Raw genomic sequence first — 13,621 nt, forward strand, 5'->3', positions numbered from 1 at the left:
TCGTTCTCCTTAGGCTCGTTCTCTTCTATAGAAGCGGAACGATTTGGAATAACCCACCATTGGGTTGGGTGGTTTATTTGCCACGCTGCATTTCTAAAGATCGTTGACGTCGGTGTTGGGCGATTTGTTCGATCGTGATGCGAAAATATTTGTCCACACGCTCCGACGGCTTTATGATTGAACTGGTGGTGATTACGACGATGCGGGATGATAGCACAAATCCGCCGATAAGCACGACGTCGTTGATAGGAAGTTCAATGCACGCGCGCTGCAGCAATTGCGGACAAAGTATAGGACTAGCTGACGCACTATCACGGTTCTGTTGTCTCTCTTTCATGCACGCGTGCATTTTCTCGCGCTCTCTCGCTCTTTCTTGAGCAACAACACTGTTTTTGATTAATCACTCTGTTTGCACGCTGTTTCGATCTATCAACGTCGCGCGCATGGTCAAGCGAAGAGCGCCGGCTTCTCAAGGCCCTTTAGTAATCGACGTCGGCCGTGGCTTTTTTTTATGCGTTTTGGTCAATCCGTCCTTCCCGCCCTTCACGGCACGATTTCACTCCAACGTCACTCTCTATATCTCTCTGTTTCTTACTCTCTCTCTCTCTCTCTCTCACTTTGGGGCCGCGACTCTCAGTCACGTCAAGCGGTGACCAATCGCGGTGTTGCAGAGCGATGGCGCGAGCGATGCATGTAATGCTCCCCTTCTCGACCAGTGGTACCAAAAATAGGCCCACGATGTGGTCAACGCAGTCCGCGAAGTACTTACGCCATGCTCGAGAGTGGGGCTCTGTGAGTGCGTCGCGAAAATGCTGCTGCGTGAAGAGAGAGCGCCATTCAGTCGAGGCTCGTTGGTCTAGGGGTATGATTCTCGCTTCGGGTGCGAGAGGTCCCGGGTTCAAATCCCGGACGAGCCCGAGTGTATTAAAAACTAGAGACAGAGAAAGAGGAGCATCCTTCTCCCTCCATCCCGAGGGAAGAAGTAATTCCTCTCCTCGTCGCTATTTTTTGCTACAACAAACTGAAAAGGATGCGCATTAAAGGATGATCTTCTAAAGCAGCGCAGATTTGCTGTAATTTTGAATCGTTTTTCTTTTCGCCAACATTATCATCGTTTGCGCACACATCATCACCGCAAGTAATCACAGCATCATGAAGACGTTCAACCGTGCCGCTAGCTAATCTGAACCCTTTCGCTTTGAAGTTTGCTTCACACATCGCTCCTCGGCATGCCTCACATTTTAGTGCACGTACATGCTTCATGTGCTGCAAAATGGAGATTTACGCCACCTAAATACCTGCAGTACGTTCAGAGGGACGGTTTTGCCGCGTGCTTAAACTCTCGCCACATTCCTATCATACACACGTTCGTTCCTGTGGAAGGCGTGGCTTCTTGCCGCGAAACTCGTCCGTGATAATGGTTGCGAAAATGGGGAGCCAACGCATAACGCGAGTGAGCCAATGGAAAGGGTTCGCGAGTTGCCGCGTAACGTACGCCCTCTATCGTGATCCTGGCCACACGGGCCCTTCTTTTGGGGTTTTGTTTCATCGCCAGGTTTCTGGGGTCACACACTAATTTCTACGCCGTTTTGTCAGCAATCCTGCTTACGTGCCGCCGTAGGGAGAACATCTCCGAAGGACGTTCGAGAAAGGAACGCGAATTCCTCTACAATATCGCCGTCGGCGATGCACGAAGTGCTGTGCAGTTAAAAGGGGAATTTCTTGAAACTCGGCGGCGTATGGGAGAATAGGAGAAAATTTCGATTGAAGATGATGTTAGGGTTATGATATTCAAATCTCATACTGTAAAAGTATAAAGCATATTAGCTATTTGTATGGTGTCACACACATAACATGCTTTCTGCGTGTCACACAGGATTGATCGACGAAAAACGATCAGCTCGGAACAGCAAAACGAATATCCTTGTGATGAAATAGAGTTCTCGGTCGACAAGCATATGCCCGTAAAAACTGTTATTTCCATACAAACCCAGTGAGATATGCTGCATTTACATCGTTTAAACGATGAACTCCCTGGAGACCGTTCATTCGTTTCCTTGCAATCCTAAAGGATACCGCCCAAGTTTAAAAGGCAACCCCTAGAAGCATATTATAAAAACGATAGGCTTCCATCTTCCAGCAGCGATAAAAAAGGAGTGTTCGACGAAGGTAATTCCCAAATTCGAGTGCCTTCCGCGCATCCTATGCCTTTGTGAAGCCTCCGCCACACCTGCCTAGCGCATGGGCCGATCCTGCCCGACGATAGCGAGCGAACGACGGCGCGTGCAAGAAATACACCGAATAACAATAAATTAGTATCGTAAATAAAGTTTTATGGACAAATTTGAATACAAACAGCAATTGTGTTGCGAGGCCACTCGGCAGCCGTAATCGCCCTGGGGTGAGGTTTTCCGTTTTCCTCGCCGTGCTGGTGGATTTTCGCGCCAACAACATCCACCCTCTCTTGCTTTCCCGCGGTTCCACACACCCGATCGCCACCCCGTTCGGTGGATGCTCAAGGCGGCGGCTCGGTGGCAAGCGCTCGTAAATGTCCGAAAAATTTATGCAAAGTGTCCCGAGGATCTGGAGAGGGCGATCCCGGGGCACACCCGGAATGGAATTGGAAAATTTTTGCAGCCCCGTGTAATAGGTTTGCATTGAAAAGCTTAAAATTGAACCGACGTTTGGCAGCCTCCGGAGTGTGTGCGCTTCCGTACCTTTGAATCGTATTTGGGGTTGCCACAACCACCCGAAGGTCCTTCCGGTTAGTTTGTTATTTCAAACGCCCACGGCGCTTGGCGAGGAGTGATTTCATTTCTGATTTTTTTTCTCCCACTGACCCGCCGGGCTTAGGGAGCGCTTAGACGGAATGCGTTTAAGGGACGGTCGAATCGGAAGAAGTTAGAAGCCAAGGTGAAGGAGAAAAACAGAAAAAAAAACTCGTAGACCTTCCGCATAAATATTTCCCGTCACGGTCTGCACGAACGTTTACGCTGATGAAATGATGGGAAAAATAACCTCCCGTGGGGGAACGGCGACCGAACGTTACCCGTGATTCAAATCTATCGATTTAAAGAACTCAAGAATGGCGCATTTTTATCAACTCGAGTCCACACCACAGTCAGCACTGGGTGAATGGTTCAAGCTTGAGGCAACAATGCCGAACAAAGGCGTCTCAATCAGCTGGCTAACGAATGGCCGTAAATCTTAAACATCTATCAATCTTAGAGCAGCAGCAGCAGCAGCAGGGGTTTTACTGGGTTTGTGCCGATGGCGTCCCCTTTTGCAATTCGTGCCCTGGGCGCGTGGGTCAAAAACGCTGCTGAAACGAACGCATTATTTTCCAATCGCGCGCAACAAAGAGAACTTTAGAGTTGATTTGCTGGCGGAGCTATGCAAAAATTGTACCCTCACAATGTACCGCCTCATATCGCGATGCTTTGAGCGTGGACGCACAATCCAATTTGAGCGTACCTTCTTTATCCTTATCGACGCATTAGTCCTGCTAAAAGCACCACAAAGGAACCTCTTTATGCTTCTCGCACTTTATGCGTCGGATCAAACGGCAGTTCGGGTGAGCTTCACGCGGTGCAACTTTTCCATTTTCCAACCTCAGCAAATGGAACGCATTTCCATTGGCATTTTCCACCGTCGTAATAAGCCAGCGGAAGTGCCATCTCTGCCACGAGGCCGCCAACGCCGCCAATACCATCCGCAAAAACCAATCGAATCGTCGCCAATCAATCAGTGCGCGTCTTCGGTTGGGGTTAAAACGAACGGCGGTATCGAGTTGGCACATCAAACATTCAATCCGTGCGCGTTCAAAGTTAAATGCGAATGGCAGCGGAGCGTGTGTTCGTGTGTTCGTACAACATCAGCCACCCTTCGGTGCGCCCTTAAATAAGCCTTTAAATTGGCCCCCAGCTCCAAGATGCCCGCCAGCTACTCGTCATCGAGTAATCGAAGAAAGCGCGCCCCTTTTCTCGGCTTAAGTCTGGCAAGCTTCCTTCGCGGGAGGGAAATGTCGCCAGCCATCCGCTCGGGTTCATTTCCGGCAAGTAGTTCACCCCACCACCACCACCACCGTCGCCGGTCGGTCGGTCGGAAAATGGTATTGAAAATCGATCACCATTTCCTCCCGGGCTGGCTTCCCGGGAGGGAAACACGCATCGCGCAACATATTGGCGTGCTAATCGCGCGCGCATTCACTTTCCACCCTGAAGGACACCCTGCCGGAAACGGAAGTGGGGTTTCGGTTGAGCGAAAACTGCAATTCCAGAGCGCGGCCGGAAACTTCGCCACACACACACACGCACACACGCACGTCATTGTCGAGATACGTCCACGTGGCCACACTCGTGCACAGATGGGCCGCGGTTCCGGCCGGCTGAAGGTTTCTGCCCCGATATGGGCAATATGTGGTGGCATGATTTCCGCCGGCACGAGTGCGCCATTTCACTTCCGCCACTCGTGGCATTTCCGCACACCGTGGGGGGGGGGGAGGGACTGCGGGGAGTTGAAACAAAGCGAAAAATAAAAGGTCCTGCAACCGGCACCGGGAGACGGTGTTTACCGTGCGAATAACAATTCACCGAAAATGGTTTTATTATGCTAATCAATTAGCGAACGAAACGCGTGCGCCACCATCGCGCGCTGCTGGTGTTGCAAATAAACGCGCGCTTCTTGAAGCGCGAGGCTGGCAAATGGTGCTGCCAGCCGTGCCAGCGAAAGCTTCCGCGGCGAGTGCGTGCAATTGAACGGAAGAAATAAACAGTCGCACTCTGGCGGCTCGCGGGGGGAAGGCCAATGGGAACAAATTGTTAATCAAATCAACCGGAATCGCTTGGTGCGGGGTGAGTGGAAACACGCGGAGGACCGCACCTTTTGCTTTCCTTTTTTGGCTTGACTTCCTATTCCTTCACGCTGTCTCGCTTTCTCTCGCTTTTCTTACGCGGCGTCTCGCGCCAGCAAACAGCGCAGCATCCTTCGCGAACCTCGCGCCATTTGGTAAATTATTTCCAAAAGCACTCCCAACGAGTGTCTAAGCTGCTTTATTTCGATGAGGGGTAGTGAGTTGGGTGGCGAGTGCTTCTAAGAGGTGGGAAATTGAAAATGAGAATAGCAGCAGAAACTCACGCACAAAACACCAGTCGGGCACTTGGCGCGGTACGATCGAAGCAACTTTGCGTAATGGCCGTTGCGTATGCGCGACTGTGAGGCAAGAGATAAACGTAATATTCACACATAAATTGGTACCAGACCCTGGGTTTTCGTCCTGCGAACGGAAGCCACCGGAAGGACGGGAATAAGGCACACAAAAAAAGCGTCCCCTCGCCGCACGGAAATGGAAAATGCCCATCCAGAGGGGTGCAGGTTCGTTTTACGCCGGCACATGGGGTGGCTTTGGTGGCTTGAATTTTGGCCTCACCGTCAAACCAGTAAGGGGGAAAAAAAAGCCCTACACCGTTTGGCGGTAATGAAATTTGCAGTTTGATAAGCGAGTTTGCAAACATTAGACGATTTGGAGTTAATTTGTTCGATTGAGGTCGGGTTTGAGATTGTCGATTCGCACCACGTTGTACCCTTTTACGGTCGTTCGCTCGAGCAACACGCTTCGAATGGCAAAGGTAAGCAAGTATCACGTGTCATTCGGTGCCAAAAACCGCGAACATAATTTTGCATGCAAAAAAAAAGACGTAACATATCCGAACCGGTTCGTAACGTGCTTCACCGAGCCCTCACCACTCAACCGTACCAACTGTTAATGGAAGTGTCATGCCACGTATCCTGCCATCGGTGTGCCATCAATCCACTTGACACGACGCAGGAAACGCACACATACACACGGTACGCGGGCGTTGCTCGCGTGAAGGAAACAATCACTTGGTGCTGGAAAATTTCCGCCATCGCGGTGATAAGAAATATTGACACCCTCGCGAGCAAGATGCGGACATTCGTCTCAATTTGGTGGTTAGCTTCGGGATGGGTTTTCGGGTGTACACGCCATCGTACACTCTTTCAAAAGGCGCGCGACGTAGGCTTTTACAACATTTCACTCGTTTTGATGGATGCTTTCTGTGGCAAAGGCATAACGAGAGGTAGTGAAAGAAAGAAAAAAAAATATACACACTCCACCATTCAGGATAATGGGCCCCGTGCGCGATTCGAGAAGAGAAGCAGGGCTTCCGTTTCCCGACGTTCGTTATCTGTTATCACGTTTGATGTTATTATTTTCATTATCTTTACGTTCGCTCGCGTCGCAGAACCGCTCCCGGTTCACTGTCACGAATGATCCGTCAATGTCAATTTCCGTTCTCTCGGGTTTTCCTCGCTCGCCCGGGAAAGCTCGGCGCGAGTTCGCTGGGACGGGGCTGGAGGACGAAATTGAATTTTTAATATTTCGCATCAAATGTGCATGAATATTTCAACCGTTCGGCAGCAAATTGGCACGCCCGGTTCGCGAGGAGCCCGCGGTTCGCGAATCATACCCGGCTGCTGGTGCATGTTTCATTCGCTGCGCCACCGCAAGGCAACTTAATTGAACGTTTTGCGGTTCGGCCTGTTTTTTCGATTTTCCTTTTTTTTTTTGGGCGGGCGGTTTGGTGCATCTCTCAATTGGGCTGCCGATGAATGCATAATGTGCGTATGGTTCGATGCGATTTTGTGTGCATATATTTTTTTTTGTTTCTACCCTACGCTTTTTCATCTTTTTGAGCCTCATCGTTTACGGCCGATGGCCATGAATGCGCCCACGTTATGCACGTAAATTAAAATACTGTTTCATGTTTCATGCATGGCCGGGGCCTACGAAAAATCGAACACCGGCCACCGGGCAGATAACTTGGCGCTATTATGTGCTCGTTCGGGGTCGATTTCGGTCCTAGAAATAGCGCGGCCCTCCGCTGGGATGCGAATGCTCGTGATAATGTCCGTGAATCGGGCGCAAATGGAGCAACGTTCAAATTACCGCACGGGTTGCAATCGGCGAATCGGCGTTATTGTTCCCTTATGTGCAGCGTGCACTTTAAGGACGCGTAAATATTAATCGAAACATTAATAATGGCGATACCGATCTGCCGAGATAGTTGGAGTTGTACATTTAAAGCCCAATCCCTCTCAGAATGCTCGCTGTGCAACTTCGTGGGCATCGCATTTTGTGGACTATTTCACACGATGCAGCAGCACGATGCAAGTGCAAGGAGTGCATTGGAGAAATAAATTAAAGTGCATCACTTGTCGGATGGAATTCGCGCACAGTCCTCCATTAAACACACCAACCACCGGTCGCTGTTCGTCACGGGCATCAACCCAAAGGGCTCCAAAAGTGCATGTCACTGTCACAACCGGAAGCATTTCATCTCCTGGCGTATCTGCGAACGTGAGCTGGGCTCCGCCTGGGGGACGCGACGTTCTTCGTTAGGGCCCGTGGGGTTTTGGGCGAGTGCAAATAAATAAAGCCTCACTGGATGAACCGGGTGCCGTTCGGTAGCTTGATGCATGATGATCGCGAACAGATGCACCCAATGACACCGGACAGCTCGGAGCTTCAGCACACGATGTTTCCCATGCCACCGGACGGGACAAGTGATTTTCGAGCCGCTCGAAGAGTGGTGTGACAAAATAGAAATGCAACGAACAAAACGAACCGACCGACACGAGACCCGGCACCTTCGCGGATCGCGAGAAGGCTGATGAAATAAAAGAAAAAATATAAAACACAGCTCGCAAAATGAAACCAACGGGGATCGGGGAAAAAAAGGGAAGGTACAAAAAAAAAGGCCGACTCCAGCTGGCGCTCCCTCATCAACCATTGATCAGTGGCAGCGGCAAAAACTATGTCAAAAAGGGAATGAACGTCATGTTGGCGCGGCTCGGGCGCACTTTTTTTCCCTCGTCAATTCTTTCCCAAGCAAATTCTTTCATTGTATGCGCTCTGAGCCACATTCGAACGGCAAGTTTGCTTTTCGGGCGCTGAAAAGTTTTCCTTTCATTTATTTCTCCCACCCAAGGTTCTTTTCAACGAGAAGCGAGAGGCTTTCATTTCTCGATTATGGTAATATGCTATGTGTCTGTGTGTGATTCAGTTGTTTACTTTAAAAATATTTTTTGAAACCGCTAGCCCAGGACTTGAAGGACTTTAAAAACCTCATTTCATAAAAAAACATATTAAAAATTCGTATCAACAACGCGAACGAATAGTCTGGCTTCCATCACGCAGCTACGTCAAAGGCTCTCTATAACATAGTCAATTCCCACACATCCATGAAATGGAGGCCAGCGCTTTTGAAGCCCTCGACTCCCCTTAGGGCCAACGTGTCTAATTAAGGAATGTCGATCAAATTTCCCACACACACACGGTCAATTGCGTGGATTAAAACGAAAATCCCTCCACGTTGGCGTTGGCTTTCATTACTTGCAAATCCTGTCCCGTCGCTGGACCGGGCGCATTGAACCTTTTTGGTACGAGAACATAGTTGCGTTGCGGCCATGATGGCTGAAGATGCAAAACCCTCCTGTCGCTATTCTCGTGCCTCCGGGCCCCAGGAATTATGCAGGCCCGAATGCCACGAAACTGACGGCACTCGAATGCAGCGAGAAAACGTCAAATTCAATCAATCGTACCACAACGGCCAGCGAAATCCCGTGAACCCGCCGGGCCGGACCCGACGTTTGTTTGAGAACCGGCACCGATGCGTAAAGTCCGGTTCAGCCGAGGGCGAAGAATTGTTCCGAACCGGGACGCGGGAGTGCTTTTTTTCTCCTCCTTCCTCTACTGTTTCTCCCGCCCGTTGGCCCGCCCGGAAAGAAAACTGCAACGTCACCAGTGACCGATGGGGTTGGCTTTCGCTAAACAACGGCGCAACGGTCACCGCGCCGCCATCCGGTGCGGGTAGAGGGCGAATTGCAAATGCAAATGTGGCGCACATCGGATGGACGGGAGATGCAGCAGACGAGACCGTGCATGCCGCCGTCCAGCGATGCATACGGAAGTAACTGTTAATTTGCCACCATCGCCGTCGCTCTGGCGCTGTGGACCACACCGGTAGGGTGGATTAAAATTTTCCCTTTGAAAGCGCGCCTAAAATAATACCGTCAGGCGGTTGGAAAACGGAGCGCTCCCGTTGGGTTTCGCAGCTCGTCGGCTTTCAGACTCGTTCCGTGTGCGTTTGAGTGTGCGCTTTTTCGAGCGAACGTGATGAAAAATTGGCGTCGAACTTATTTCCCAAACTTCTTGCTGCAAATGGCTGCTATTTGCGGGAAGAATTACTTTTTGCCCCCGCACAACCGAGAGCGAGAATAAATAAACGCACCCTCGAAAGGGCCCCAGCGGATGCCGAACTTTGTGTGTGTGTGTGTGTGTGGAAGGCGGCGCGAATGTTTTGCAAATTATTTGCGTTGACTTCATTACTTCTGGCCGGGATGTTTTCCACTCGCAGTCGCGGTACCGCTGGGGAGGAAAAACATTTGCCTCGCTTGTCACGCACGGATGCGAACGCTGTGGAAAACTGCCAGCGCACACGCGGGCTTAAATATTTGACGTTCGTTTAACCGTGCCCGGGTGTGCTCGGGGGTCGTTTGAACCACCGGGGAAAGGCCTTTGCAAAATTAATGACTATTTTGTCTATCGATTATTGATTGATTGATTAACTTTGCGCGCAGAATTTCGATGACTTCGGTGGTGAAGTTTCATGTGCCGTGCCGCTTGAATGCTTTAAAGAGCATTTGCACGCTTTCGATTTGCGCGTCCGTTCGGTGGAAATCCAAAATCGAACGCCAGATCGAACGTTATGCAACGAAGCAAGAAAACAGGGAGCTCATTCGGGCAGCCTATCAAGGCACTCCCTTTCTCACAGCGTGATCCATTGAGGAACCCACTTTTACCCGCTTAATGTGAAAGGCAAAGTAAAAACTCTATGTCTCTCTCGCTCTCTCCACTCGATCCCGTGAAAAGGACACACGCATCCACCCACACCGAAAGGATCTCCCGTACTCGTGTGTGCGCTTCGTCGATGGAATCACTCTTGGTGCTGGTTTTCCCTAACGCCGCGTTCCGTGTGCATGCCCAACCGCACCAACCGTTCAATCAATGCCGTTGTCGTCAGGGTCGAAAATATTTCCCGGAAGCTCACCAAGTGCAGGATATATTTGCACCTCGTGAGCACCCTCGAACGAGCGCGAGCATGAGAATCAATTTCCGTGCACATTTCGCGATCTTCGCCGGGACGCGACCTTTGAAGGGCACATGTCGGGCGGCGTTGGACGTGGACGATGACAAAAAAAAAACGACGGTAAAGCAGCAATCCGTGCGTCCCACGAGCGTGGGTTCGATGGACGATTTTTTTGCCACCCTTACGACCCCAAATGGTATGCGTTTGCTATGCATCGCACGTGTCACGTTTCACATTCGGTGGACCATCGGCAGCGCCAACGGGATGTAACAAAACCGTGAGCTCGCCGGAGCGTCCTTATGCCTGCGCCAATGCTGAATGTTAATCAGATAGGGGTTCGTGAGGGAGGCGCGCCAATTTTTTAGTCTCTATCTCGTTCTCTCCTTCTCTTTATCCTTTTCATTTCAACCTTCTAACGGCTAACGGGCCTCCCCGAAAAAAAAGGGGACGCATTAATCAAACTTTTATCGACAGCATGCCGTCGACCGTTGCCGTGGAAACGGATGAGAGATGCGTCGAATTTTCCACTCACCACTCGTCGCCGGACACCCATTCGTGGGTACGCGCTTGTGAGGAGTTCAAAATGGTACCATCGGAGTGAAAAAAAATCCTTCCCCGAGCACGCTGAGGGCCCCCGTGGATGCTTGTTTTAAAGTGCGTGCTTCGAACGAAGCCATCTCACTCACGCGACCGGGTGACTGAGTGTGGCGTGTGAGCGAGTTTGTCGCTCACCGGAGTAGTCACACTGTCCTGATCAACTCAAACCCACAGCCAACCCGGTCCAATGCGACGAGTGCCATGGAAGGCCTTGTGAGGCCTCACTGAGCGAGTGAGCGATTGGGAAATGCATTCGGGTGCAGTTGAGCTGCTGCTGCAAAAAAAAACTGCAACCAAGCAGCGCACGAGTAGACCACCCTGTGGAACGAACGAAAAAAAAAACCGGAGCTCCCAACTAGGAAAACGCGTCCTCTTGGCAACTCTTCACACGGGGGCCACCACACACTGTTGCCATCTTTGCCATTGCGCTCTATCGCTTTTTGGAACTGGTTTATGGCTTTCGCACCGAAACTCGCCTGTCGAAGGACACACGTGAAGTTCGCGAGGACCACCCAAACCGTCCTTGCACCCGGAACACGGATGAGCTTATTTATCTGCACATTTTTCACACCATTCCGCCGCCACGTTTCTCGGTTGCTTTTGTTTTACGACGCAACGAGTCGCGTTTGGTGACTTGCGTTTTTTTGTTGCTTCAGTTGCCTTCCATCCCAACGTTCGAGCTACCGAACAAGCAAGCAACCCCAGCTGCTCCACCAAAAGGGCGTTTCGGGGAGGCAACACCCGGCCTCTGGGGCCTCTTCCGGTTCCGCAGGTGGTTCTTCAACATCTGCCACGAAACGGCGGCTTTGGCGGCAGCGGTGAATGACGAAAAGGGCGACAGTTATGGGCTCGACTGCGTTCGCGGTGGGCGGGCTGCGTTTATGAGCCCGCCGGACCTTTGAAGCGGCCGGTGTACGTTCCGGGGGATGTCTTTTTCACACCCGCCTTTCAACGGACCGCGCTCCGTCGGGGTTTTTTTTTATCGTTTTCTCGCGTGTGTGGGGTCTCTTTTCGGGTGGTTTTGAAGATGGTTTATGTGCGTTTTAGACACACAAAAAAACACAAAACAAAAGCCTCATAAACGACACGTCTTGACGGAGAGCCACGCGGGCACGCGCTTTACTATCGTTTACCGACGTGGTAATGGGCGGCAGATCCATTTCTTTAATAAATTTAATAAAGCGATATAACGATCAAAACGTGTCTCGATGGGGAAGCACGGATGGGCTTTAAAAAGAAGCCATTGCCCATCGGCCGAGGGTAGAATAGGCCGTGATTGATTGTGGATGTTTTAAATTTTAAGCGTATCCGGGTCCACGACCTACGCGGAACAGAACCAAAGGATACCCGGCTTCCGGACGATGGTGCAGACGATTGCGAAACATGAAACTGCAATCAGAGTGAGCGCATCGGTCCGGGGTCTAGCTGTCTGGCCGTCTGCCAGCCGATCGGCAAGTGCCTGGCCAATGCTTTGCCGCGGCTCCTGGCGAACATTTTTCCCGCCCGGACATTAATAAAGCACACGCCGGCACACGCGTATGGAAATGATGATTGATTGCATTTGATTCCGTCCATCAGGACGCGCGAACAGCGCACTGCACTATTCATTCGGCGCGTCAACGCCACGTCTGGAAGCCCCGGGAAACGCTTCCGGTGAAGATTCGGGATATTCCTTTTTCCTCCGAACGACGCGGAACGACGAAACTCGTAATTAATTCGTACAATTTCGAGCACAATTCGAGACGAAAACGAACCGACAAACGTACCGATCCCCGGTGGTGGGGATACACACCCCCCGTGGGGGTGGTTGTTTCGACAAAACCTTCCCATCCATCTCTCGCAACCCCCAAAAGCGCGCTTAAGGAGACGTTTCCTTCCTCTTCAAATTCCATAGACGTTGATTCACTGGCGGCGCGCGAAATGCCGTATCCGGCGGAAATGAGAGCGCGCTCGCTCGCCCACCTTTCAGGCAAGATAGGATGCCAGGATGCCCCTCGGGTTTCGCTTCCGGTTGTATCGCCGGGGCAGGAAGCGCGAGTCCCCGGGAAGGCGAGCACGTACCGCTCATTACGCCCAGCGCACGGGGAGGAAAATTCACCCCCGGAATGCGATGTATTCATTGCAAACGCTCATTTGCGAGATGAGTTTTCACGCGTCCGGTGAAGAGGGGATGGTTGGACGACGAGGACACTCCGTCAGCGGGAGTGGCCGGGTGGAAAGTTTGCGTTGAGTTCCGCGAAATCGGACCACACGCAGAAGGTGGGTTCTGGGGTGACCGACAGGGCCGCGCGCACTGCACATCGTACCCGTACTCACGTCCACATCAGTCGTGTTTGTGTGTGGTACGACACTCTTCTGCGTCTCCGTAGGGTACACGCACCGCGCGGATGTGGGTGGCATCCCGATTCCGGGAGTGTGCGGGTCACCCCGTCGAGAGTGCTGATTTGCTTCGAGATCGAGTGCTGCGTGGTCTGGGAACCGGCCCCGGTTGGCGTACCAGGCTGGCCTGTTTGGTTGCCTCCTATTTTTGCTGACCGCCTGGTAGTTCGCGCACTCAGCTGGTCGCCTCTCGGCACTCGGTCGCGGTCTCGCCTGAGACCGTGTCTCTCTATTTCGTTTCGAGTGGCGCTGAAAAGGTGGATGGCGTTTGTTGGCCGTACCAGGACAAAAAAAAGCCAAATCAAACTCGTTGAATAGTTTTCGTGTCGGGGGTGACGCTTTTCCAAAATACATGAAATCAAGGAAAGCTCTTCATCTGAGCTCATTTTGTAACGCCATTAGAGTGGTGGGACCTTTGATGAGTCACGGAAGAAGGGAAAATGTAGACGACAAACAAAAATTACGCACCTTATGAT

At 51.4% G+C, this 13,621-nt stretch overlaps 1 non-coding gene across 1 annotated transcript; it reads left to right on the forward strand.

Moving 5' to 3' along the window:
- Window positions 1–845: 845 nt before the first annotated feature.
- Window positions 846–917, forward strand: Trnap-cgg (transfer RNA proline (anticodon CGG)). Its single transcript has one exon. It is a non-coding gene; the product is annotated as a tRNA-Pro (tRNA).
- Window positions 918–13,621: the final 12,704 nt, after the last annotated feature.

Source organism: Anopheles nili, chromosome 2, assembly GCF_943737925.1.
Source record: "Anopheles nili chromosome 2, idAnoNiliSN_F5_01, whole genome shotgun sequence".
Taxonomy (NCBI): Eukaryota; Metazoa; Arthropoda; class Insecta; order Diptera; family Culicidae; genus Anopheles; species Anopheles nili.